The sequence below is a fragment of the Aegilops tauschii genome, chromosome 5 (genome assembly GCF_002575655.3).
Source record: "Aegilops tauschii subsp. strangulata cultivar AL8/78 chromosome 5, Aet v6.0, whole genome shotgun sequence".
Classification (NCBI taxonomy): Eukaryota; Viridiplantae; Streptophyta; class Magnoliopsida; order Poales; family Poaceae; genus Aegilops; species Aegilops tauschii.
Genome location: NC_053039.3, coordinates 490,573,965 through 490,599,336, shown reverse-complemented (window position 1 = coordinate 490,599,336; position 25,372 = coordinate 490,573,965).

The following is a 25,372-nucleotide window of genomic DNA, read 5'->3' as shown; positions in this document are numbered from 1 at the left end:
ATAAGAAGGAGATTGAGCGTCTAACTAAAGAACTAAACACTCTTAAGTTAGCTCATGAAACTACCTTGGAAGATCATCGGGAACTTTTAAAGACTCATGAGAAGCTACGCTTTGAAAAGCTCAACCTTGAGCAAGAACATGAGTTTTTAAAGGCAATCAATGATGATCTTCGCAAGAGTTCTTCTTACATTGCCAAGCGTTTACTCTTGTCTACTTACATGCCACAAGTTAAATCTAGCAACAAGAACAAGAAAGATTCTTCATCTAGTAGTAACAACAATCATGCTAAATCCAATGTTGTTGCCTCTAGTAGTTCTCTTGATTCCACTAATGATTCTCTTAGCCAAGCTACACTTGAGCAAGAAAATAGCTTATTGAAGGGAATTATAGAGAAAGGTGTTTACAAGAGCCTTGCCGGAAGTAAGCAATTTGAGGAAATTGTACGCAAGCAAGGAAGGCACCGGAAGAATCAAGGTGTTGGTTTTGAACGAAAGTTCAATGCCAATGGAGTTGAGTGGGAAGAAGATCAATACCCCAAGACAAAGTTTGTTACTCAACAAGAGAAGTATGATCCTACTTCCTTCAAAGGAACACAAGCTCAAGATGATCCTCCACCACAAGACCACAAGCAAAAAGGCAATGATAAGCTTCAAGAGGAGATTGATGCATTTGAAGAAGCTCCCAAGGCCTTGGTCAAGTGGGTTCCCAAGACTACATCAAGTTCTACTTCATCAAGTACGACTACAACCCCAAGGATTCCCATCAAGATGATATGGATCCCGAAGAAGAAGAACTAGAGAGTTCTTGAGGGTGACTCCGCCAACATACTTCACTCTTATCATTTTGGCAAGGACAAGTGCAAACAACTTCCATATCTTGCACTATTCAAGGAGTCACAAACCCTCTTGTTGGTAAGACAAGGGACAAGGTAACCTAATGCTTTCATGGACATCATCTTGTGTATAGATCACTCTATGTCTATGGATATCCTTGTTGTTCCTTGTGGGACTAACGCGTGTAGGTATTGAAAGTGCAACTCACTCCAATGGATTGCTCCGAATGATCTACATCAACATTGAGCGTCCACATCTTCATTACCTATATGAAGTCATCATCGACAAAACCCAAGGTTAGTTCATCCCTCTTAGGGGGGATATCACATCTAGGGGGAGCTTTACTCTAAGAATTGAGCTAAAGCAACTCTAATGGTGTGAGCACAACAATGCTTTATGTAAAAGTGGTAACCCCACTTGTGCTTAAACGATGAGTATGACCTATGATCAAATGTTCTCATTTGACTCCTAAGTCAATATACTCATATATAGATGACCTAGTCATCGCCAATTGCTTGATAGATGCTAGAGTGTTTGTGCATGCTTTGTCATATTTCATTTGCAATTTCATTGTGTGAGCATGTTGGTTGCATATTTTACTCATTCGAGGACGTCCATTTGTTTCTTTGATTGTTTGGCTCTTTCTCTTTTGCCAAATGGATGGACAAGAATGCCTAAGTACTCTCTCTAGCTATCTATGCTTTCCTCGTCTCAAACTCTATTCATGCTACATCACAAAGTTTGATCAAGCCAGATTCGAACCACTCTGTGTGAGGAGCACTCGGAGTCCCTGATTCGTCATAGACTTAAACTTCCAAAACCTCTTTGTGCATTTCGGTCCGACCGATTCATCCTTTTCGGTCATACCGAGATCACTAAGTTGATCTAGGTTTTCAATCTCGGTGCAACCGATTAGAACATTTCGGTCACACCGAGTTGCAGTAACTGCTTGCAGTTTTGCATCTCGGTGCCACTGAGTTGTTCCACTCAGTCACACCGACAGTGTCAGGTTATATATACCGACAGGTCAAATTTTGGAAATTTTTCCGAAACCCTTCGCCCGCGCATAACCTGCTCTGCCTTCTCGGGTCTCTGGATCGTCTTCTCGCCGCCAGCGACCTCCCGCTGCTGGTCTCTGCCGCCGTCAACGGCAATCTGCCCCGCCGTTGCCGCCGTAGCAAGTTCACCGCCGAGATAGGGTATGAACTTGATCTTTGTGCTATTCTTTAACTCCGATTCCTAGCACATTGCTTTGCCATGTTTCTTGCCACGTATGAGATCATCCTGTCCAACGAAAACATCCCGTAGATTAGATTTGATTTGAAAATTTAGGGTTAGGTTTCCGCCGAACTCATCTCGGACCGACCGAGTTGTAGAAATCGGTCTCACCGATTTGGCTTAGGCCATTGCATATGTGATTTTCAGTCTGACCGAAAATTGCAAATCGGTGTGACCGAGTTCGATTCTCTGTGAAACCCTAGTAGTCTCGGTGCCACCGGACTGTGACTCGGTCTGACCGAGTTCACTAGTTTAGGTTCCAAAAGCTGCTTCGGTATCACCGAGTTTACAAATCGGTAGCTCCAAAATGCTTTCTGTGGAAAACTAAAACTAAGTTTTTGAGTCATCTGTTTTGCAAAACTCCTGTACTTTGTGATGCTCATCTTCTCTACCTCATCTATAATCTATTCACAGGGTCTGCTGACAGTTTGCATGCAAGATGTCTGACCAAAGTGACAGCCAGAACAAGTCTGAACAGCAGGTGCAGATGAGTGAGGGTTCTGATCCTTCTAGCAGCTATGATGATGGCAGCAGGAGCACACCAAGAAATTTGCCAAAAGCAGCTACCAGGACAAGGAAGAAGAGAACTTCAGATTCTAAGGATGAAGATTATGTGGCTGTTGAGGATGAAGCCACTTCAAGGAAAAAGGTGCTGAAAAAGGAGTTTGGCACAACTGCTGCAACAAAGCCTGGATTGAAAACAAAGGCTCCAGCAAGAAGAGTTCCAATGTCAAAAGCCAGAGCCTCAACTGTTGAAGCCTCAAAATCATTAATGGAGTTCACATCTGAACCCAAGGAAACTGGAGATGGCAAAAAGAGGAAGGAAAGGGTCAAGAAGACCATGGCCAGAGTTATTGGCAAGCCATCAATGATGGAAGAAGAGGAAGAGGAAGAGGATGGTGCACCAGTACCCAAAGCTCAGAAGCTCATGGGAGATGCAATCAGATCAGGGGCTGCTCCATCTAAGCCCAAAGCTGCTCCCAAGGCTGCTGCTCCAGCTCCAAAGCCTAAACCCAAGAGGAACACCAGAAGTATACCAGCCGAGGAGAAGAACAAGGCCCCAGTGCCTGAGGCTGCTGAAGAAGAGGAAGATGATGATGCCCAAGTGCTAAGGAAGCTCAAGCCCAAGATCCCTGACCATAATGATGCACATCCTATTGCAGAAAACATGAAAATCAGGAAGGATTCAGGACTGAGGTTATGGAGATAGTCTGATCCATATGCTGTCAGGAGAAGAACTGCTGTTGACTACAGGTTTCATACTAAGGAACAACAAGACTTTTATGAGACAATCTTGCTTGAGAAGAAGCCCATTGTCTGTGACATGAGATGGGTTAACTAGGAGTACATCAAGGAGAATGAAGATCACTATCCAGGTGTATATGATAGCTTCAAGGCATGTGGAGTTGATAAATTTGTGGCTCAGAAGCTCACCAAGTGGAATGATGAGCTGATTATGCAGTTTTACTCCACTGCCCACTTCTATCTAGATGGAAGGATAGTCTCGATGTCTGAAGGTACAAGGTACCAATCCACTGTTGAAGAATGAGCTCAGTTGATCAATGCCCCAGAAGAACAAGAAGATGACTTGGATGTCTATGCCAAGAAGAAGGACCACAACACTATGGCACACATGTACAGAGAGATCTCAGATGATGCTTTGGAGACTCACACGTTTGGATCTGTCCACTTCTTGTTGTCTGGTCTGCCTACAATCAACTGGATCCTTAGGCACACGTTGCTACCCAAATCAGGTGATCACAAGATGATCAGAGGACATGCTATCAACTTGCTACACTTGTTTGATGTGCCTCAAAAGTTTAAAGTCATGAGCTTGATTGTGGAGACATTCAAAAGAACAGCAGCTGATGAGAAGAGATCATGTGGGTATGCCCCACAAATTCAGGAGCTCATCAACTCCAAGATGGGCACAGGCAAGTATCTATTGGATAAGGAGCACCTGCCCATATACCCAGACTTTGAGGACAACACTGTTGTCATGACTGAGGAAGATCCATCATTAGTGCAAGCACATGAGAAGAGAGAGAAGGCAAAGGCAGAGAAAGCTGCAAAGATGCCAACTGCTGAAGAGGCATCTCAAGTGTTCTTGAAGAGTAAGCAAGACCAGCTTGCATATCTGATCCAATCCACACTGAGGATTGAGAAGGGCTTGGCCACCCTGACTCAAAACCAGGAGAGCTCGGAGAGGATCATTGAGGAGAAATTCTATAGTCTTGATGTCAAGGTAACTGAGATCCAAACAGCAGTTGAGCTACTGCAGGATTAAGCAGAGGAGAAGAAGGGCAAGACTACTACAGATGCTTTTGCTAGAGTGCCCAGAGGACAGAGATCTGCTGCAATACCAGTGACAGACACTAGAGCTACAACATCAGCACCAGCAGCTACAGCTCCAGTGCCACTTCCAGCAGCCACTCCACCAGCTCCAGCTACATCAACAGATGTCTTCGTCCTTGGAGTCATCTCAACACCACCTCCCGAAGATCAAGCCTGAGAAACGTTTAGCACTATGCATTTTCAATCTTTTTGGTAACTTGTTGCCAAAGGGGGAGAAAAATGTATAGATCATAGGCTTCGAGAGAGAGTGTTGTTTTTTATCTCTCTTGCTATTTTGGTTGAACTTTATTGCGTGCTTGTGTGAGATACTTTATGTCCTTGTGAGATACTTGTTTGATCATGTGTCTGATCATATGCTACCTTAATGCTTGTTGGATGATATTATCTCTTATATCCTTATATGATCATTCACTTGCTTCGTGATGAGTGCATGCTTTTAATTTCTATCATTTTGAGCGCTCCACCAAGATGTATGTGACATGGAAGAGTAACCCATGATCCTAATCGATTGTGCATTTGCATTCAAAAGCAAATTCTAAATAATGCACAAATTTAGGGGGAGCTCCTGCTTATCACATACTTCTCAAAGCGACGATGTTTTTCGATCCTATTATCATTTGTCGAAGCTTTGATCTATATTTTGTCATCAATTACCAAAAAGGGGGAGATTGAAAGTGCAACTATCCCTGGGTGGTTTTGGTAATTCCTAACAACATATAGCTCATTGAGCTAATGCTATTTCAAGATAAATATTTCAGGGAAGCTCAATGATTGGCATGGCATGGATGAGAAAAGTGGACCCCTCAAAATGCTAAGGACAAAAGGATTGGCTCAACCTCAAAGGACAAGACTCTACATTTTCATTTCAGTGATCCAAGATCACATTGAGTCCATAGGAAAAGCCAATACTATCAAGAGGGGGTGAGGTGTTGCTTAATGAGTTTTTTTGCTCAAAGTGCTTAGTGATATGCTCCAAAACCCTCAACTACTTTCTCACATCCACATATGTCCCAAACCAAAAGTCAAACTCGGCCCCACCGATTTGATCTATCCGGCGCCACCGAGTTTAGTTGACATAGCCACTGCCACAAACCCTAGTCTTTTCGGTCTCACCGATAGGGATCTCTGTCTCATCGAGATGGGATTGTAATCTCTCTGTTTCCCTTCGTAACGTTTCGGTCAAACCGAGATGAGCGATCGGTCCCACCGAGATTGCAATGCTAACTCTCTGTTTCCCCTTCGTAACGTTTCGGTCCAACCGAGATGAGCGAATCGGTCCCATCGAGTTTGCCTGACCAACTCTCTGGTTAGCTTATTACCAAAATCGGTCCAACCGAGTTTGTGTAATCGGTCTCACCGATATTACGTTATGCCCTAACCCTAACGAAATCGGTCCCACCGAGTTGACGTGTCGGTCCCACCGAAAATCGTACCGTTCACATTTTGAACTAAATCGGCCCGACCGAGTTTCACGATTCGGTCCCACCGAGTTAGGTAAATTGTGTGTAACGGTTAGATTTTGTGTGGAGGCTATATATACCCCTCCACCCACTCTTCATACGTGGAGAGAGCCATCAGAACATGCCTACACTTCCAACACATATTTTCTGAGAGAGAACCACCTACACTTGTGTTGAGGTCAAGATATTCCATTCCAACCACATAAATCTTGATCTCTAGCCTTCCCCAAGTTGCTTTCCACTCAAATCTTCTTTCCACCAAATCCAATCCTATGAGAGAGAGTTGAGTGTTGGGGAGACTATCATTTGAAGCACAAGAGCAAGGAGTTCATCATCAACACACCATTTGTTACTTCTTGGAGAGTGGTGTCTCCTAGATTGGCTAGGTGTCACTTGGGAGCCTCCGTCAAGATTGTGGAGTTGAACCAAGGAGTTTGTAAGGGCAAGGAGATCGCCTACTTCGTGAAGATCTACCCGAGTGAGGTAAGTCCTTCGTGGGCGACGTCCATGGTGGGATAGACAAGGTTGCTTCTTCATGGACCCTTCGTGGGTGGAGCCCTCCGTGGACTTGCGCAACCGTTACCCTTCGTGGGTTGAAGTCTCCATCAACGTGGATGTACGATAGCACCACCTATCGGAACCACGGATAAAAAATCTCCGTGTCAACATTGCGTTTGCTTCCTCAAACTCCTCCCTTTACCTTCATATGCAATTGTTTTACATTCCGCTGCTATACTCTTAGAATTGCATGTGTAGTTTGATTGCTTGACTTGTGCTAAGTTGGTAAAATCTGACAAGAACTAAAATTGGGAAAAGGCTAGATTTTTATTTGGTCAAGTAGTCTAATCACCCCCCCTCTAGACATACTTTCGATCCTACATTTACCAGCACAAGGAGTGTGTTCAGCCAATGCTGACCCTTGGTTTTTGGACGCCAAGATCGGATCCGAGCTCAAGGCCGGATCTGAGATGGGAGCCGACCCGGAGATGGGATCGGGAAGAAAATCCGAAGTCGGAGCTCCGGGATTTTCGGTGTTCTCAGGTTGGGCTAAGAATCCAGTGAAGACCAGATTGCCTCGGGCATCGGCAACGTACTCGAGGCTGCCGAACTTGATCTGTTGTTCGGGGGCGAAGCTGTCAACCTGGTCAAGCTGACCGGTCGAATTGACGTGCGGCACGACGCTGCCGAACGTGAAGAATTGGCCAGGGACGAAGATGTTGATACATCTCCAACGTATCTATATTTTTTATTGTTCCATGCTGTTATATTATCATTCTAGGATGTTTTATAATCATTTACTAGCAACTTTATATCATTTTTTGGGACTAACCTATTGGAGTTTTGGATTTACTAGAATTTAAAAACAAAGGATCTCAACATTTTGCCGGCAATCAACACTGCCATGGTGTTTGAAATTCATTCCCATTTCTTGCATGGGACCTAAGCATGCACCCAAGGACACAGATTTGATTTTTCAACCAATTTATATGCACTGGAGCATGTGCATGTAGTTCAAATTTGAATTATGCACATAAAATGCCTAGAAAACCCAGTTAATGTATACAAATGTCCAAACGAACCCTGAAAAAATTCCAAAATTTAACACAACACTCTTGTTGTTCTATGTTGACACTAGAAATTTTTTGAAAGCAATAAGAGGCAACGGATATCATTTCGTCGCCAAAGGTGTCACGTTCCCTACCGAAACCATCAGGCTTGTTGTGAGAAGCTCTGGTTTGTGAGAAGCTTATACCCAAACCTGCCCCAAATGGGACAAAAAATTTACCGCGACATGTTGATGCCGCTCCATGATAGCATGCCAAGTTTCATGAATTTCAGATGAGTTTTGGATTTACTAGAATTTAAAAAACATGTATCTCAATGTTTGCGGCCCAGTGACAGTGGCAGGGTGTTTGACATTCATTCAGATTTCTTGCATGGGACCTAAGCATGCAACCAAGTACACATATTTGAATTTTCAACCAATTTATATGCATTAGAGCATGTGCATGTAGTTCAAATTGGAATTATGCACATAAATGCATTGAAAACTCAATTATTGTATAAATATGTCCAAACGAACCCCGAAAAATTCCAAAATTTAACACAACACTCCTGTTGTCTATGTTGACACTAGAAAAAAATTGAAATCAAGAAGAGGCAACCGATATCGTTTCGTCCAGAAAGGTGAAACGTTCCCTACCAAAACCATCAGGCTTGTTGTGAGAAGCTCTGGTTGTGAGAAGCTTATACCCAAACCTGCCCCAAATGGGACAAAAATTTTACCACGACATGTTGATTCCGCTCCATGATAGCATGCCAAGTTTCATGAATTTCAGACGAGTTTTGGATTTACTAGAATTTAAAAACCAGGTATCTCAATGTTTGCGGCCGAGTGACAGTGGCAGGGTGTTTGAAATTCATTCCTATTTCTTGCATGGGACCTAAGCATGCAACCAAGGACACATATTTGAATTTTCAACCAATTTATATGCATTAGAGCATGTGCTTGTAGTTCAAATTTGAATTATGCACATAAATGCATAGAAAACTCAGTTAATGTGTAAAAATGTCCAAACGAGCCCCGAAAAATTCCTAAAATTAACACCACTCATGTTGTTCTATGTTAACACTAGAAAAAAAATTGAAATCAAGAAGAGGCAACGGATATCGTTTCGTCCAGAAAGGTGAAACATTTCCTGTCGTAACCATGAGGCTTGTTGTGAGAAGCTCTGGTTTGTGAGAAACTTATATACCCCAACCTGCCCCAAATGGGACAATATTTTTACCACTGCATGTTGATGCCGTTCCATGCTAGCATGTCAAGTCTCATAAATTTCAGATGCATTTTCGATTTACTAGAATTTTAAAACCATGTATCTCAATGTTAGCGGCCGAGCGACAGTGGCAAGGTATTTGACATTCATTCTCATTTCTTGCATGTGACTTAAGCATGTAAGCAAGGACACGCATTCCAATTTTGAAGCAATTTATATGCACTGGAGCATGTGCATGTAGTTCAAATTTGAATTTTGCATATGAATGCATAGAAAACTAAGTTAATGTATAAAAATGTCCAAGTGAACCCCGAAAAATCACAAAAATTGACACAACACTCGTGTTGTTGTATGTTGACACGAGAAAAATTTTGAAAGTAAGAAGAGGCAACAAATATCGTTTCGTCCCCCATGGTGGCAAGTTCCCTACCGACACCATCAGGCTTGTTGTGGGAGAAGCTCTGGTTTGCGAGAAGCTTATACCCAAACCTGCCCCAAATGGGATAATATTTTTACCACGGCATGTCGATGCTGTTCCATGATATCATGTCAAGTTTCATGAATTTCAAACGAGTTTTCGATTTACTAGAATTTTAATACCATGTATCTCAATGTTAGCGGCCGAGCGACAGTGTCAAGGTGTTTGACATTCATTCTCATTTCTTGCATGTGACCTAAGCTTGCAACCAAGGACAAACATTTGATTTTGCAACCCGTTTTTATGGATTGGAGCATGTGCATGTAGTTCAATTTTGAATTATGCCCATAAGTGCCTAGAAAACTCAGTTAACGTATAAAAATGTCCAAACGATCCCCAAAAAATCCAAAATTTAACACAACACTCCTGTTGTTCTATGTTGACACTAGGAAAAAATTGAAAGGAAGAAGAGGCGATGAATATCGTTTTGTCCACAAAGGTGACACGTTTCCCTAACGGAACCATGAGGCTTCTTCTGAGAAGCTCTGGTTTTTGAGAAGCTTATACCATAACCTACCCCAAATGGGACAATATTTTTTACCCCAGCATGTTGATGACATTCCATGATAGCATGCCAAGGTTCATGAATTTCAGATGGGTTTTGGATTTACTAGAATTACAAAAGCAAGTACCTCAACATTTGCCGGAGAGCCACGGTGTCGTGGTGTTCAAAATTCATCCCCATTTCTTGCATGGGACATAAGCATAAACCCATGGACACATATATGATTTTACAACCCATGTTGGTGCACCGGAGCATGTGCATGTAGTTTAATTTTGAATTGTGCACTGGAATGGCTAGAAAACCAATTTAATGTATAAAATGTCCAAATGAACCCTGAATAATTCCAATTTTTTTACGACACACATATAGTTGCATGTTCACAGCAGATAAAAGTTCTAGCAATTCAAACACCGTCCATTGCCGCTGTCACCCCATTATGTAATTGAAATCAAGATGAAAAATCAAGTAAATCCCACACAGTTTATTATCACCAACCATGTGAGATGCAATACAAAATATCCTGGAGCACCATCGGTGTATAGTACGCCTATGGCTTACGCGAGAAGGTGCGTCGGCTACAGTCCACAGCCGGCGTGTCAAGCACACTAGCTCGCTCCCCAAATTTCATTTCACTGTTCAATCGTCGCCGGTGAAAGATGGGGACATGGACCCACGTCGTGAGGGCTACTTCGGCGGCCCACTCCTGCGAGAGCGCGGCCGCAGCCGCCATGCGCGTGCTAACAAGGTGCCTGAGCGCGGCCGCAATCTGCGACCGGGCGGCCAAGGCAGCCCAAACGGCCGCTGTTGCTTCTCACGTGGCAGCAGCAACATCTGCCTCGGGGATAGCACCTGGCAAGAGCGGCACAACAGCTGTCCGTTCCGCAGTGGCGGCCTTATCCCTGATGGAGGCCGCCCACGACCATGTCAAGGCCACCCATGCCTAGCTCGTGGCGGTCACCGCACAAATTGAACAAAGCTTCTCCGACAACGGTCGGCAACCCACGGCCGAAGAGTTGGCAATCGCCAAGAGCGTTCGAGCAGCCGTCCGTTCCTCTGCCGCATACCTTGCCACGACGGAGCCCGTCCAAGCCCAGATCGCGACCGCCCACGCCCAGCTCGTGGATGCCTTTTCCAAAGAGATGGTGGACGCGGATGGCGAGATGCTTGCCGAGTATGGTGCGATAGATGCCATGGAGCCCCTTCCCCAGGAGATCGTTGGGCGCGAGCTGGACATGGAGGAGGCGGCGAAGATCGACGAGCACCAGCCATAGTAGTACTCTTTCTTTGTTTAATTAAGAGCGCCGGTCTTTAATTTGTTAGAGTAATGTTTAGGCCAGCTAGCTCTGTTTAATTGCTGAACTTGCTCGATTAAGAAGTGTGGGTGTGCTGTAGTCTCCTTTGTGTACCCAAATCATGCAATGACGTGGATGACCACTGTAAACAGGGAATTCGAACAAAAAAATTTGACGTTCAAACTCATCACACACGGGTTAAGCTATCTGAATCGTTTGTGATGTTCACATATCGTACACAATTCTGAATAAGGGACAGTGTCTGATGACACTTTGCGCGCCAGTTTTTTCGCTGAACCGATTCAAAATTTTCGGCTTCCTCGGAAATATCTACCTCCTCGCCCGCTCCCCCTTACCAAAAGCCACATTTCCCCTATTTCCGCCTTCCTTTCCAAGTTGAAACCTTCACTCCTTGCTTGCAGCGCCGCCTCCTCGTCGACGACCCTCCTTCATGCTACTCGGCCTCGTCTATCCAGGCAGGTAATCCACACCCGACCCCCATCCTCCTCCTCCTTCCACATCCCACATGCCCCGACGGCCGGTGCAACACCTTCCACCCAAATCACCGACACCTCCACCAAATAAGCACCACCCTAAGCCATAGTCCACGCAGTATAGCCAGGAGCTCAAGGAGCATTTGGTAGCGGAGAAGCAAATCGCGGCCGCACGTGCGGATGAGGTCGCGATGGCTGCCATTCGTGCCGACCCCAGATCTTGGAGGAGCACCTTGCCATTTGCTAGCTACGCCGGTTAAGCATGCTCGGTTTATCCGTTGCGTGTGCTGCTCCTGCCTTTCCTTAACAAATTCTAGTGAATTGTGCTATCTAATTTTACCATGCAATCTATTGCTCTAGTGTATATGTTCTATATGTCGTGCAGTGTGGTGCTCACTTATTAACTATTTTTTAATTAGTTGTCGTCTTCAGTTAACTATTTGGTTCAATTTTGCAAATGTGATGTTCAATTCTTCAGGCTGCAATTTTGTATTGTCTTCCATGTGGGAAATAAATGAAATTTGTCTTTAAAAAATACATAAGAAACGAATACAATTGCTATATTTCCAAGTTGTCAAGCATGCTTTGTTTGGTTATACATTATGCAATGCGGTGCTCAGTTAACGTTTGGTTCATTTGTTGTGGTGTTTAGTTAACTGTTTGGTTCAATTCTGCAATGCGATGTTCAATAGTTGTGGGTGCATTCTGTTATTGTATACCATGTGAGAAGTAAATCAAATTTGGCTGTACTAAATACATGAGAAACAAATACAATTGCTATATTTCCAAGTTGTTAAGCATGCTTGGTTTGGTTAACTGTCTGATCTTCTATTAGGAGTATGTTATATTGTGCAATGTGGTGCCTAGTTAATATTTGGTTCATTTGTTGTGGTGTTTAGTTAACTGTTTGGTTCAATTCTGCAATGCGATGTTCAATTGTTGTGGGTGCATTCTGTTATTGTATACCATGTGAGGAATAAATTGAATTTGGCTGTACTAAATACATGAGAAACAAATACAATTGCTATATTTCCAAGTTGTTAAGCATGCTTGGTTTGGTTAACTGTCTGATCTTCTATTAGGAGTATGTTATATTGTGCAATGTGGTGCTCAGTTAATGTTTGGTTCATTTGTTGTGGTGTTTAGTTAATTGCTTGGTTCAATTCTGCAATGCGATGTCCAATTGTCGTGGGTAGAATTTTGTATTGTTGTGCATGTGAGGAATAAATCGAATGTGGCTGCACTTAATACATGAGAAACATATACAAGTGCTATATTTCCTATTCTTAATCATGCTTGGTTTGGATAAATGGGTTTTCCATGTGGCTTGAATTTATCTGATGAATCTGCAATGTGCTTATTTTTCATCAACATATTTTACTGACAGCATGCGAACCCTTACTTAACCTGATGACTAACTACCTTATATGTGTTGCAGGGCAACAATGCGAAGCACTGAGGTTTACAATTGAGGTTAGCACGTGCATGGTCCGTTGTCTAATAGCACATTATTGTGCAACTGCAAGAACCATTCTAATATTTAGGTTTTTAACAATTTGGTCTTGCACATGTAGGTCCTACTCTCAGAGGTTTTGACCCACTGTTCGACCCTTTTTGAATATGGGAAATGAGTTGTCCATGAATATCAATCAAGTCAAGAAACTCAGAAAGATTTTTAGGATAAAGAAATTAGCGACAAAATAACGAGATCTTTGTCTGCACAATGAAGAAGACACCAGTTCACTACAAGATGGTACTAACTATTATACCTTTGCCCCATTTCCAATATAGAGAAGATATTTATGCACATCCTTATTTTCAGGCCTTTCCAAAGCAGTTCACTAATGATTACCTCTCAAACCACCTCTATGGTCAGGAGGCGAGGAAGGTTTCATACAACACCCATGGTTCAATATTGAAGTGTTCCTGAAGAGGACGAAGGATGGCCGGTCAATCATCCACAAGCACTGACGTAAAGTTGAAAAGACCTTCAACATGAATGAAGGCTCAATATTTGCCTTCCGCTTCAGCAGTTTTCCAGATGAGATGCATCTGTCTATGTACCGTCTATGATGCTAATTTCGAAATTTTCTAGATGTTGCATGTGAAACTTGGTGCTGGTGCAGTTGTGTAATGGGGTGGCTGAGTGCTGAAGCTATATCATGTTGTACTCTGATGTATTTCAATTATGAAATCCTGCTTCCTTAATATGGAAATGAAATATATTATGTGCTTAATATGAATGTCAATTAGATTAACAAATGGATTATTAATAATAGGGCAATTATCCTGCTAATGGCCAATTAGCCTGCTAATTGGGTTTTTCTATTGCAAATGGTTATTGAGAAAACACCGTGGGCGATGACCTCAGGCAATGCACACAGTTTCTAGGAATAAACTGTGTTGGATCAATGAACAATCACACACAACATTCTCTTGAAAACTGTTTGTGTTAGGCCACCTTGCGCAAACGTTTACCACATAAAAACTGTGTGTGATGGACAACCTTTGCCACACAGTTTCTTGTACGCACCGTGTGTGATGCATTCAATAATGCAAACGATAAAATTGTTAATATCGTGTGCAATGGCAACGCTATCACAAACGATTTAACGGGGAAAATTGTCTGTGATGTACTTGCGAACGGAAACGTTTTCCTTGGAGCGACTGTGTGAGATGTATATACGAGCGGAAACATTTAGCGGGGACTGACTGTGTGGGATGTACTTACGACCGGAAACAATTTCACCTTTATATTATTGTATTTTTTAGCACTACTGTACGTATAACCATATTTGATCGCTCGCCGGTCGCACACGACCTCATTTTGCCGAGCGTGTGTGCCAGGAGGGCATATCCCCGATGGTTTCAGGGTCGTGTGGGAAGGGGTTAAAACCCGTTTGTATAGGACCTCGCTGTACCAGTGATGGGTATGTAGGGTTACACATAGTCGGTTATTAATCGTGGGATAGACACGCGTATGTCATTGATCTTGTCTTGAAGTGCATGCCAAGTCTTTGGAGTTTTCCTCTCAGGACACGGGATAATCCGGAGCCCGACCTTCCTTAATAGAATCTGGAATAGTCCACAAGTCCGGCCCATGAAAGATAGACCAGCAGGCCGAGGACCCCCTTATCCAGGACACCCTCACCAAGCTTCTCCATGAATTGGTTAATCTAGCGAAAGATAGTCCCTATCCCATTCTTATTGTTGGGGATTTCATTTTGCTTCGATTTACAAATGAGAAAAGCCGCGGTAGGTTTGATAATCTTTGGCCTTTCCTTTTGAACGCCGTCATCGACAGTCTAGATCTGCGAGAGGTTTCCATGATTGGTACTTGGGCGAACAGTTTTCCAGAACCGACTATGAGAAACTAGATCACGTTTTAATGGATACCGATTGGGAATCTAAATTTCCTATGGTGTCTTCTTGTTCTCTTCATCGTATCGAGGCTATATCAGACCGGACACCCATACTCCACACTACTGGTTTGCCACGACCACAACATAGACGCAATTTCAAGTTGGAACTTGGGTGGTTGCTTCGGTATGGCTTCCATGACATGGTCAAGGAGGTGTGGGAGAAACCGGTGGTCGGGCCTACCCCAATACACAGATGGAATAATAAAATACGTGCATTACGTAAATTCCTTGGTGGTTAAGCTAGGCATATGGTGGGTATCCTAAAAAAGGAGAAGCTTCATCTTTCATCTATCATTGATGAATTATAAGTTCAACAGAGATTAGACCCCTGTCTGAGCATGAAATCGAGATCAAGAATCATTTGAATGCACAGATAGCTAACATGCTGCGTGACAAGGAACTCAAATGGTACCAAAATTCTAACTCTTAGTTTATCCTGAAAGGTGATTCAAATAATAGATATTTCCATGGAGTCGCCAGTGGCAGACACCGGAGGAAAGTTACTCATTCCCTACAACAGGATGAGGGCATGATTGAGGGGCATGATCAACTTAAATCTTATATCACTAACTACTACAAAAATCTGTTTGAAGCACCAGAGGAAGGAAACTTCTCGATGGATGAATCCCGAACAGATGACATTCCCCAGGTCTGTGATGAGGAAAACAGCCTTCTAATAGCCCCATACTCTGAGGAGGAAGTTATAAAGGCAATTTTCCTAATGGAGCATAACAAAGCCCCGGGTCCGGATGGGTTTCCCTCTGAGTTCTATCAGAACTTCTGGGAAGTCATCAAACCGGATCTCCTACTTTTGTTTAGCGACCTTCATGTTGTCCAACTAGAATTGTTTCGCTTAAACTTTGGTGAAATTATTTTATTACCTCAGGTTAATGAGGCTGAAAGGATACAACAATATAGACCTATTTGTCTCCTTAATGTTAGTTTTAAAATATTCACGAAGGTGCTACTTGTGATCCGCGTTGGTATTTCCCTGAAGAGGAGAGGATGATGCAGCACAATAGAGGTAATTATTTCCCTTAGTTATGAAACTAAGGTAATCAATCCAGTAGGAGAACCAAGCAACACTATGTAAACAACACCGGCACACGAACAACAAATACTTGCAACCCAACGCGTAAAGGGGTTGTCAATCCCTCAATGGTATTGAGATTTGATAAATAGATAGACTGATAGATGCAAATAAAATAAAAGTAAATAACGTGCAACAAAGTATTTTTGTGTTTTTGATTGAATAGATCTGAAAATAATATGGTAGGAAATAGACCCAGGGGTCGTAGATTTCACTAGAGGTTTCTCTCAAGAAAATAGCATACTGTGGGTAAACAAATTACTGTTGGGCAATTAATAGAAAAGCAGATAATTATGACGATATCCAAGGCTATGATCATATATATAGGCTTCACGTCCAAGATTAGTAGACCGGAACAATTCTGCATCTACTACAATTACTCCACACATCGACCGCTATCCATTATGCATCTAGTGTATTAAGTTCATGGAAAAAACGGAGTAATGCAATAAGAACGACGGCATGATGTAGACAAGGCAAACTCACGTATAAATAAACACCATCTTGTTACCCTTAATAGCAACGATACATGCGTGTCATGTCTCCTTCTGTCACTGAGATTGAGCACTACAAGATCGAACCCATCACAAAGCACCTCTTCCCATGGCAAGATAAATTAATCTAGTTGGCCAAACCAAACCAATAAATCGGAGAAAAAATACGAGGCTATAACAATCATGCATAAAAGAGTTCAGAGAAAACTCAAATAATATTCATGAATAGATCTGATCATAAACTTACAATTCATCGGATCCCTACAAACACACCGCCAAAAAGAGTTAAATCGAATAGATCTCCAAGAACATCAAGGAGAACATTGTATTGAAGATCAAAAAGAGAGAAGAAGCCATCTAGCTACTAACCACGGACCCGTAGGTCTGTGGCAAACTACTCACGCATCGTCGGAGGGGCAACACGGATGATGAAGAACCCCTCCGTGATCGTTGCCCCCTCCGGCAGAGTGTCAGAAAAGGCCTCTAGATTGGATCTCATGGTTTTGGAACTTGCGGCAGCAGAAAACGTATTTCGTCGACCCCCCTAGTGTTCTTGGGATTTTTGAGTATTTATAGAGTCGGAGGTAGGTCAAGAAGCTTCCTGTGGGCTCCACTACCCACCAGGGCGCGCTTAGCGCCCTAGTGCCTAGTGGGCCCCGCGGGCCTCCCCTCGTGTGCTCCTTTGGCTCCCTGGGTGTCTTCTGGGTAGAAAAGAATCTCCAAAAAAATTCATGGCATTTGGACTTCGTTTGGTATTGATATTCTGCAAAGTAAAAAACAAGAAAAAAACAGCAACTAGCACTGGGCACTATGGCAATAGGTTAGTCCCAAAAAATGATATAAATTTGCTAGTAAATGTATATAAAACATCCAACATTTATAATATAACAACATGGAACAATCAAAAATTATATATACGCTGGAGACGTATCTGCATCGCCAAGCTTAGTTCCTGCTCGTCCTCGAGTAGGTAAATGATAGAAATATAATTTTTGATGTGAAATGCTGCCTAACATATTCATCATATATTCTTTTCTTTGTAGCATGGACATTTGGACTTTAATGATTCAAAGCAATAGTCTATATTTTGATATTATGAAGAGATCAATACTCAAGCATATCAACAAGCAACCATGTCTTTCAAAATATCAATGCTAAAGAAAGCTATCCCTAGCCTATTATGCTCAATCATTGATCCATTCATGAAACACACTCAAATATTAGCAACATCCAATGCACAAGTATGATAATAGTGTTCCCTAGTTGGTGCTTTATAAGAGAAGATGGAGACTCAAGAAAAATAAAAATTGCACAAAAGTAAATAGATAGGCCCTTCGCAGAGGGAAGCAGATATTTGTAGAGGTGCCAGAGTTCATAGCTTAAATTGAGAGATAAAATTATTTGAGAGGCATGATTTTCCTGTCAACGAAATCGACCAAGAATTCCCAATATGTTCCATGCTAGATAAATCATTGGCGGTTCCCAAACATAAAATAAAGTTTATTTTCTTTTCCACCATTCTTTCACAATCCATGGCTAGCCGTATCCAAGGGTGCCTTCCATACCAACACATACACCAAAGGAATTTATTATAGTATTTTTTGCATTTCGGGACTGGGCATACCTATTACCTGCCACACCCTTGTGCAATGACAAGTGAATAAACACTCATCTTGATAATAACATACCTAGCATGGAAAATATTGGCCACCCCCTACCGCTTCATGAGCAGTACAGGTACACAAACATGAAATTCATTTTGAAAATTAGAGTTGGCACATACAAATTTACTTGGAATGGCATGGAAATACCGCATATAGGTACGTATGGTGGACTCATTTGGCACAAACTTGGGTTTAAGGAGTTGGCAGCACAAGCAATATTCCCGCTTAGTACAAATGAAGGCTAGCAAATAGATTGAGAAGCGACCAACCAAGGAATGAAAATGATCATAAACAAACATTAAACATAACTAACACTGAATAATGCAACACAAGTAGGATATAACTTCATTGCATAACTATTGACTTTACGTGCATGCATAGGAATCAGATACCTTAGCACCAATATTCTTACTAAAGCATAATTACTCACCAACATGACTCACATATCACTATCTCCATATCACAAAACTATTGCAAGGAATCATGTTTTTAATATCCAATGATCTTCATGAAAGTTTTTATTATATCCCTCTTGACCATCTATCACTTTTGGACCTAATTCATATTTAAAGCAAATTAACATTGCTAATAACAAGCTCTCAAACAAATTTAAGTGAAGCACGAGTGCATAAATATTTCTTAAAAAATTTCATCTCTCAAAATAGTATAAGTGAAGCATGAGAGGATTTCTGTCGGCGTTCTTCGAACAGGGGTACCCAAACTTGCCTGCCTGCGGCCCACGGCGTGGCTCCATCGATGGCCTGGTATGGCCCAGCTTCGACATCGGCAACTCAAGACCCTCACGAGGGGCCAAGCCTCACGAGGCGGAAGACGCCAAGACCACCATGAGGAGCAGCCTCCTCAGGCTGGCTCCCAAGGAGCGGAGATCTCTATGCAAGCCACACCTCGTGAGGTTCGGATGACGCAAGCCATGACGACCAAGGCCAGGCGAGCGCCAGCAGGCGCAGTCCAGCAGTTTCCTCTTTGGTGCTAAGGAAGCAAGCACAGGCGCGGAGTCCCGAGGAATCAGCCAAAGGTTTCCATTTTCGTGCTACAAGACCAAGACCGCCAGGACAGCAGGACGGAGGTCGTCACCGAGCCCACCGCGGCATCACGACCAGACGCTTTTGCAGGCGAAGACTACTTTTGTCAGGATAATATGTACTAGCGGTCTCCCTTCGAATTTGGCCATTGTGGGATCCCTTCCCGCCTTCATTTTGGGAAGAGGAGCAATGCCACTATAAATAGGACCTAGCCACCACCATAGATCGGATCCTTTCCACCCTGACCAGCTCACCAGCTCACTTGAGCTCAAGAACACACCTCCTGAGGTTGTTCTTCCACTGTACCAGTTCATCCTCAGCCCACCTCGAGGCTAATCCACCATAAAGCAGGAGTAGGGTCTTATACCGCAAGGTGGCCTGAACCTGGGTAAATTGCCTTGTCCCGTTTCCTTCCAGTTGGTCGAGCTAGGCCGTGAGATCATAGGGTAGGCAGGCAGGAGAGGTTGAGTTCTTCACACGCAGCCCAGAGTTCGAACCTCTCAAGGGTTTTGCGGAACTCGGACTCCGACAATTTCTTCAAAAATTCTACTAACTCTCAGAATGATCTAAGTGAAGCATGAGACCATAATTCTTTAAAATTTTACTAATTCTAAAAATAATCTAAGTGAAGCATGAGAGCATTTCTTAAAAAGTTTAAACCACCGCCGTGCCCAAAAAGATATAAGTGAAGTAGTAGAGCAATTCCATAGCTCAAAAAATTGAATTGAAGCACGTAGAGCAATAACAAATCAAGATATAATTATGGCTGTCTCAAATAGGTGTGTCCAACAAGGATGATTGTGCCAAACTAAAAATAAAAACAAGCAAATACTCATATAATACAATACGCTCCATGCAAAACTCATGATATGTGACGAATAAAAATATAGCTCCAAGTAAAATTACCGATGGTCGTTAGAAGAATGAGGGGATGCCTTCCGGGGCATCCCCAAGCTTAGTTGCTTGGTACTCCTTGAATATTACCTTGGGGTACCTTTGGGCATCCCCAAGCTTAGGCTCTTTTCACTCCTTATTCCTTCATCCATCGTGATCTCAACCAAAACTTGAAAACTTCAATCACACAAAACTTAACAAAACCTTCGTGAGATTCGACAGTATAATAAAGCAAATCACCACTTTAAGTATTGTTGCAAACCCATTCATATTTTATTATTGCATTAAACCTACTTTATTCTAACTTTACCATGGCTCATACCTCCCGATACAATCCATAGATTCATCAAAATAAGCACACAATGCAACGAAAACAGAATCTGTCAAAAACAGAACAATCTGTAGTAATCTGGACTTTGACCATAATTCTGTAACTAAAAAATATATGAAAAATTAGAACAACATAGGAAATTTTTATATAAATCTTGTGTAAAAAATTCATAAATTTATTTGGTGATATTTAGGATTTTTGTACTACGCACAAAAGTTTGTGTTTTCCAACAGGATCAAATCAACTATCACCCAAATCATCCCAAATGCTTTACTTGGCAGAAACACTAATTAAAAAACTAAAACACAATCAAAACAAAGACATAATTGTGTATTTATTGAAGAACAAAAAGAAAAACAAAAAATTTAAATTAAAAGATAACTATTGGGTTGCCTCCCAACAAGCGATGTCGTTTTACGCCCCTATCTAGGCATAATGCATAGATTCAAGTATTTTCATCTCCAGTTTTGGTACATAGGTTGCCCTTATGATTGATTCATATGGTAGCTTAATTTTAGTTCTGGGGAAGTGTTCCATACCCTTTCTTAATGGAAACTGAAATTTAATATTCCCTTCTTTCATATCAATCACGACACCTATAGTTCATAAAAAACGGTCTACCAAGTATTATTGGACAAGACGGATTGCAATATATATCAAGAACAATAAAACCTATGGGCACATAATTCCTATTTTCAAGAATAATGACATCATTAATTCTTTCCAAAGGCTTTTTAATAGTAGAATCCTCCAAGTACAAATTAAGAGAACATTCTTCCATATTGGTAAGACCTAGCACATCCCATAGAGATTTCGGAATTGCGGAAACACTAGCACCCAAATCACATAAAGCATTGCACTCATAATTTTTGATTTTGACTTTAATGGTAGGTTCCCATTCATCATATAAGTTTCTAGGATTGAAATCTCTAATGCTAACTTTTCTTCTAAGTCTTTCAACATTGCTTCTATAAGTTTAGTAAAAGCTTTATTTTGTTCATAGGCATTGGCTGAATTTAACATGGACTGCAACAAAGAAATACATTCAATCAAATATAAATTATCATAATTAATGTCTTTGTAATCCAAAAGAGTGGCACAGTTAAAGATTTTTGCCATCCGAATTATGGGAACACCTTCTAGCTAAAGTTGACTCTTCTTCAATTCCCTTATCATCAATTTTAACATTACTAAACAAGGAATCAATAGTAGAAACACCAATCATTTTAATCTCTTCATCATTACTATGAAAGCAATCGAGCGAAAACGCTTTTTCTAAAAATTCTCTTTTAGCTCTAAGCATAGCGGTTCTTTTCTAACTTTCATATATAGAGACATATAAAGCTTTAATTGATTCATTAATATCAAACTTGGGTGGAAATTTTTTAATCTTGAGATTTTCTACATCATGTGTAATTGTATCAATGCTTCTAGACATATCATCAATCTTATTCAACTTTTCTTCTATCGTAATGTTGAAAACTTTTTGCGCATTGATAAATTCTTTAATATTATTCTCAAGATCAGAGGGCATCCGATTATTATTATTATTATTATTATTATTATTATTATTATTATTATTATTATTACCATAGGCATTGCCATAACTATTAGAGGAACTTCCAGGAAACGGCGTAGGATTATAATTACCACTATAAGCGTTATTATTAAAATTGTTTCGCGAGACAAAATTCACATCTACGGGATCATTATTTTGCCCAATCAAATAAGACAAAGGAACATCATTAGGATCAATAGGAGCATTTTTAGTAGCAACCAATTTCATAAGAGCATCAACTTTATCACTCAAAGTACTAATTTCTTCAACAGAATTAACCTTTTTATATTACTAGTAGAAGCTCTTTCAGTATGCCATTGTGAATAATTAGCCAAAATATTATCAAGCAATTTAGTAGCTTCACCCAATGTAATCTCCATAAAAGTATCACCCGCAGCAGAATCTAAAAGATTTCTAGAAACAAAATTCATTCCCGCAATTTTTTTATACGATCATCCACAAATTTAAACCCTGGCTTGGGAAATTTCTTATCATCAATTTCATCCTTTCCCAAGATTGGGCAACATGTTCATGCTCAAATTGCTTAAAATTCATGATTTTATTTCTAAGGGAAATAATTTTTGCGGGAGGAAAATACTTAGTGATAAAAGCATCTTTGCACTTGTCCCAAGAATCAATACTATTTTGTGGCAAAAATGAAAACCAAATTTTTGCACGATCACGCAGAGAGAACAGAAATATTTCAGTTTCACAATATCATTGTCCATATCTTTTTTCTGTTGCATATTACACAATTCTATGAAAGTGTTTAGATGGGACATGGCATCCTCATTAGGATTACCGGCAAATTGCTCTTTCATAACAAGATTCAACAAAGCGGCATCAATGTCATAAGACTCCGTACTAGTGGCAGGAGGAGCAATCAGAGTAATAATAAAATCATTATTATTACTATTGGAAGAATGACACAACTTGGTATTTTCATGAGACATTGTGACTACGCAAACAAGATCACAAGCAAACCAAAGACCAAACAAGAAAAATGAAAACTGAAAGAAGGCAAATAAAAAGGCAAATAATTTTGTATTTTTTTTAAAACATTTTAGAAGTGGGGGAGATTAAAACGAGAGGCAAATGGCAAATAAAGTAAATTGCAAGGATATGAGAGTTCATGCGTAGGTACCTGATAGATGTTGATGATGTCTCCCCGGCAACGGTGCCATAAATTCTTCCTGCTACTTGTGATCCGCGTTGGTATTTCCCCGAAGAGGAGATGATGATGCAGCACAACAGAGGTAAGTTCCCTCAGTTATGAAACTAAGGTTATCAATCCAGTAGGAGAACCAACACATAAAGGGGTTGTCAATCCCTCAACGTTATTGAGATTTGGTAATTAGATAGATTGATAGATGCAAATAAAATAAAAGTAAATAAAGTGCAGCAAAGTATTTTTGTGTTTTTGATTGAATAGATCTATAAAATCAAAAACACAAAAATACCTCACTGAGTTTTACTTTTATTTGTTTTACATCTATCACTATTAGATCTCATCCTTGCTAGTGACTGTGAAGGGATTGATAACCCCTTTTCCACGTTGTGTGCAAGTGTTTGTTAGTTTGTGCAGGTGCATCTATTGGGGACTTGCTTGTGCCTTCTACTGGATTGATACCTTGGTTCCTAATTAAGGGAAATACTTACCTCTACTTTGCTGCATCACCCTTTCCTCTTCAAGGGAAAAATCAACTCAAGCTCAAGAAGTAACAGGAAGAATTTCTGGCGCCGTTGCTAGGGAGGTTCTACATCAAGCCTACCAAGTACCTATCATAAACTCTCATCTCTTGCACTTACATTATTTTCCATTTGCCTCTCGTTTTCATCTCCCCCACTTCTAAAACGTTTTCAGAAAAACACAAAAATATTTGCTTTTTTTTCTTTCCTATTTGCTCGCTTCGAATCTTTTACCATGAGTGATTTTGGTATGGCAGAAACAGACGATGGGAGAACTCCTAAAATTGGACGTTCTACTAATCTGGATTCTTAAACTTTTGTCTTGGGGCAAGGGAATGTTATAGGAGAAGAGACTATCCAAGAATTCTTTAATTGCATCAGAACTTTGACTTGTACTGATGTTCCTATACTTAAAAGAACCAAAACTTATGCGGATGCTATTTCAACCCTAGTCCTTAAACTTGAGAAAAGATTTATTCACACTCATCCTACTTTGCAAAGATTGTTTTATGAGCTACCCGTGATAAAGGATCCTAAAGCTAAGACAATATCTACTTTAGTCCTTATGAATGAATTTGATCACATAGTACGGGAAGCTAGGGAGATTTTCGTTTTTTATGGTATGAACCATGAGAAACCGGTAATAGATGAGATCCTCTACAATAGTGATTATGTTCTAAGACATTTGCTTGGAAATAGCTAAATCTTTGATGAGAACCTTACAAAGGCAATACCTGTTTTGGATATGATCCAACAAGTTTTTAATGATGTTAACCAACAATATTCTTGGATTGTAGCCGGTAATCAAAGGGGTTATACTAAGGAACAACTTGATAATGCTAAAATTTCTATGGATAATGTGTTTCATGTTATATTTGAAAAACTGCCGGATCAAAACAAATCTACAGGATTGAATACCAAAGATTAAAATACCTAGATCTATGCATTATGCCTAGCTAGGGGCGTTAAACAATAGCGCTTGTTGGGAGGCAACCCAATTTTATTTTTGTTTTTAACTTTTTGCTCCTGTTTTCCGATAAATATATTTTCTAGTGTCTGAGGTGTTTTTGTGATTTTATTAGTGTTTGTGCCAAGTAAGACCATTGGGGTGATTTGCAAGATAGTAGATTGGTTTTGCTGAAAAACAGAAAATTTTGCGTCCAGTAACATAATTCTCTGTGACTGCTGGAGCATGATAAATTCTTGAATTTTCTGACACAATACTGGAATACAAATTGCCCATGTTTCCCTAATTTTTCAGAATTGTTAGAGATACATAGGTTTTACATCAATTCGCATCTTTACAGACTATCCTATTTTAGACAGATTCTATTTTCTTTGTGTTGTTTGCTTCTTTTGATGAATCTATGAGCCGTATCGGGGGGTATGAACCATGGAGAAGTTGGAATACAGTAGATATAACACAAATATAAAATTAGAATGAGTTCACAAGAGTACCTAAAAGTAAGGTTTGGATTTGTTTTACTAATGGATCTCACGAGTTTTCTGTTGAGTTTTGTGTTGTGAAGTTTTCAAGTTTTGCGTGAAGTTTCGATGGACTATGGAATAAGGAGTGGCAAGAGCCTAAACTTGGGGATGCCCAAGGCATCCCAACGTAATATTCAAGGACAACCAAGCATCTAAGCTTGGGGATGCCCTGGAAGGCATCCCCTCTTTTGTCTTCAATCTATGGGTATTTTACTTGAGACTATATT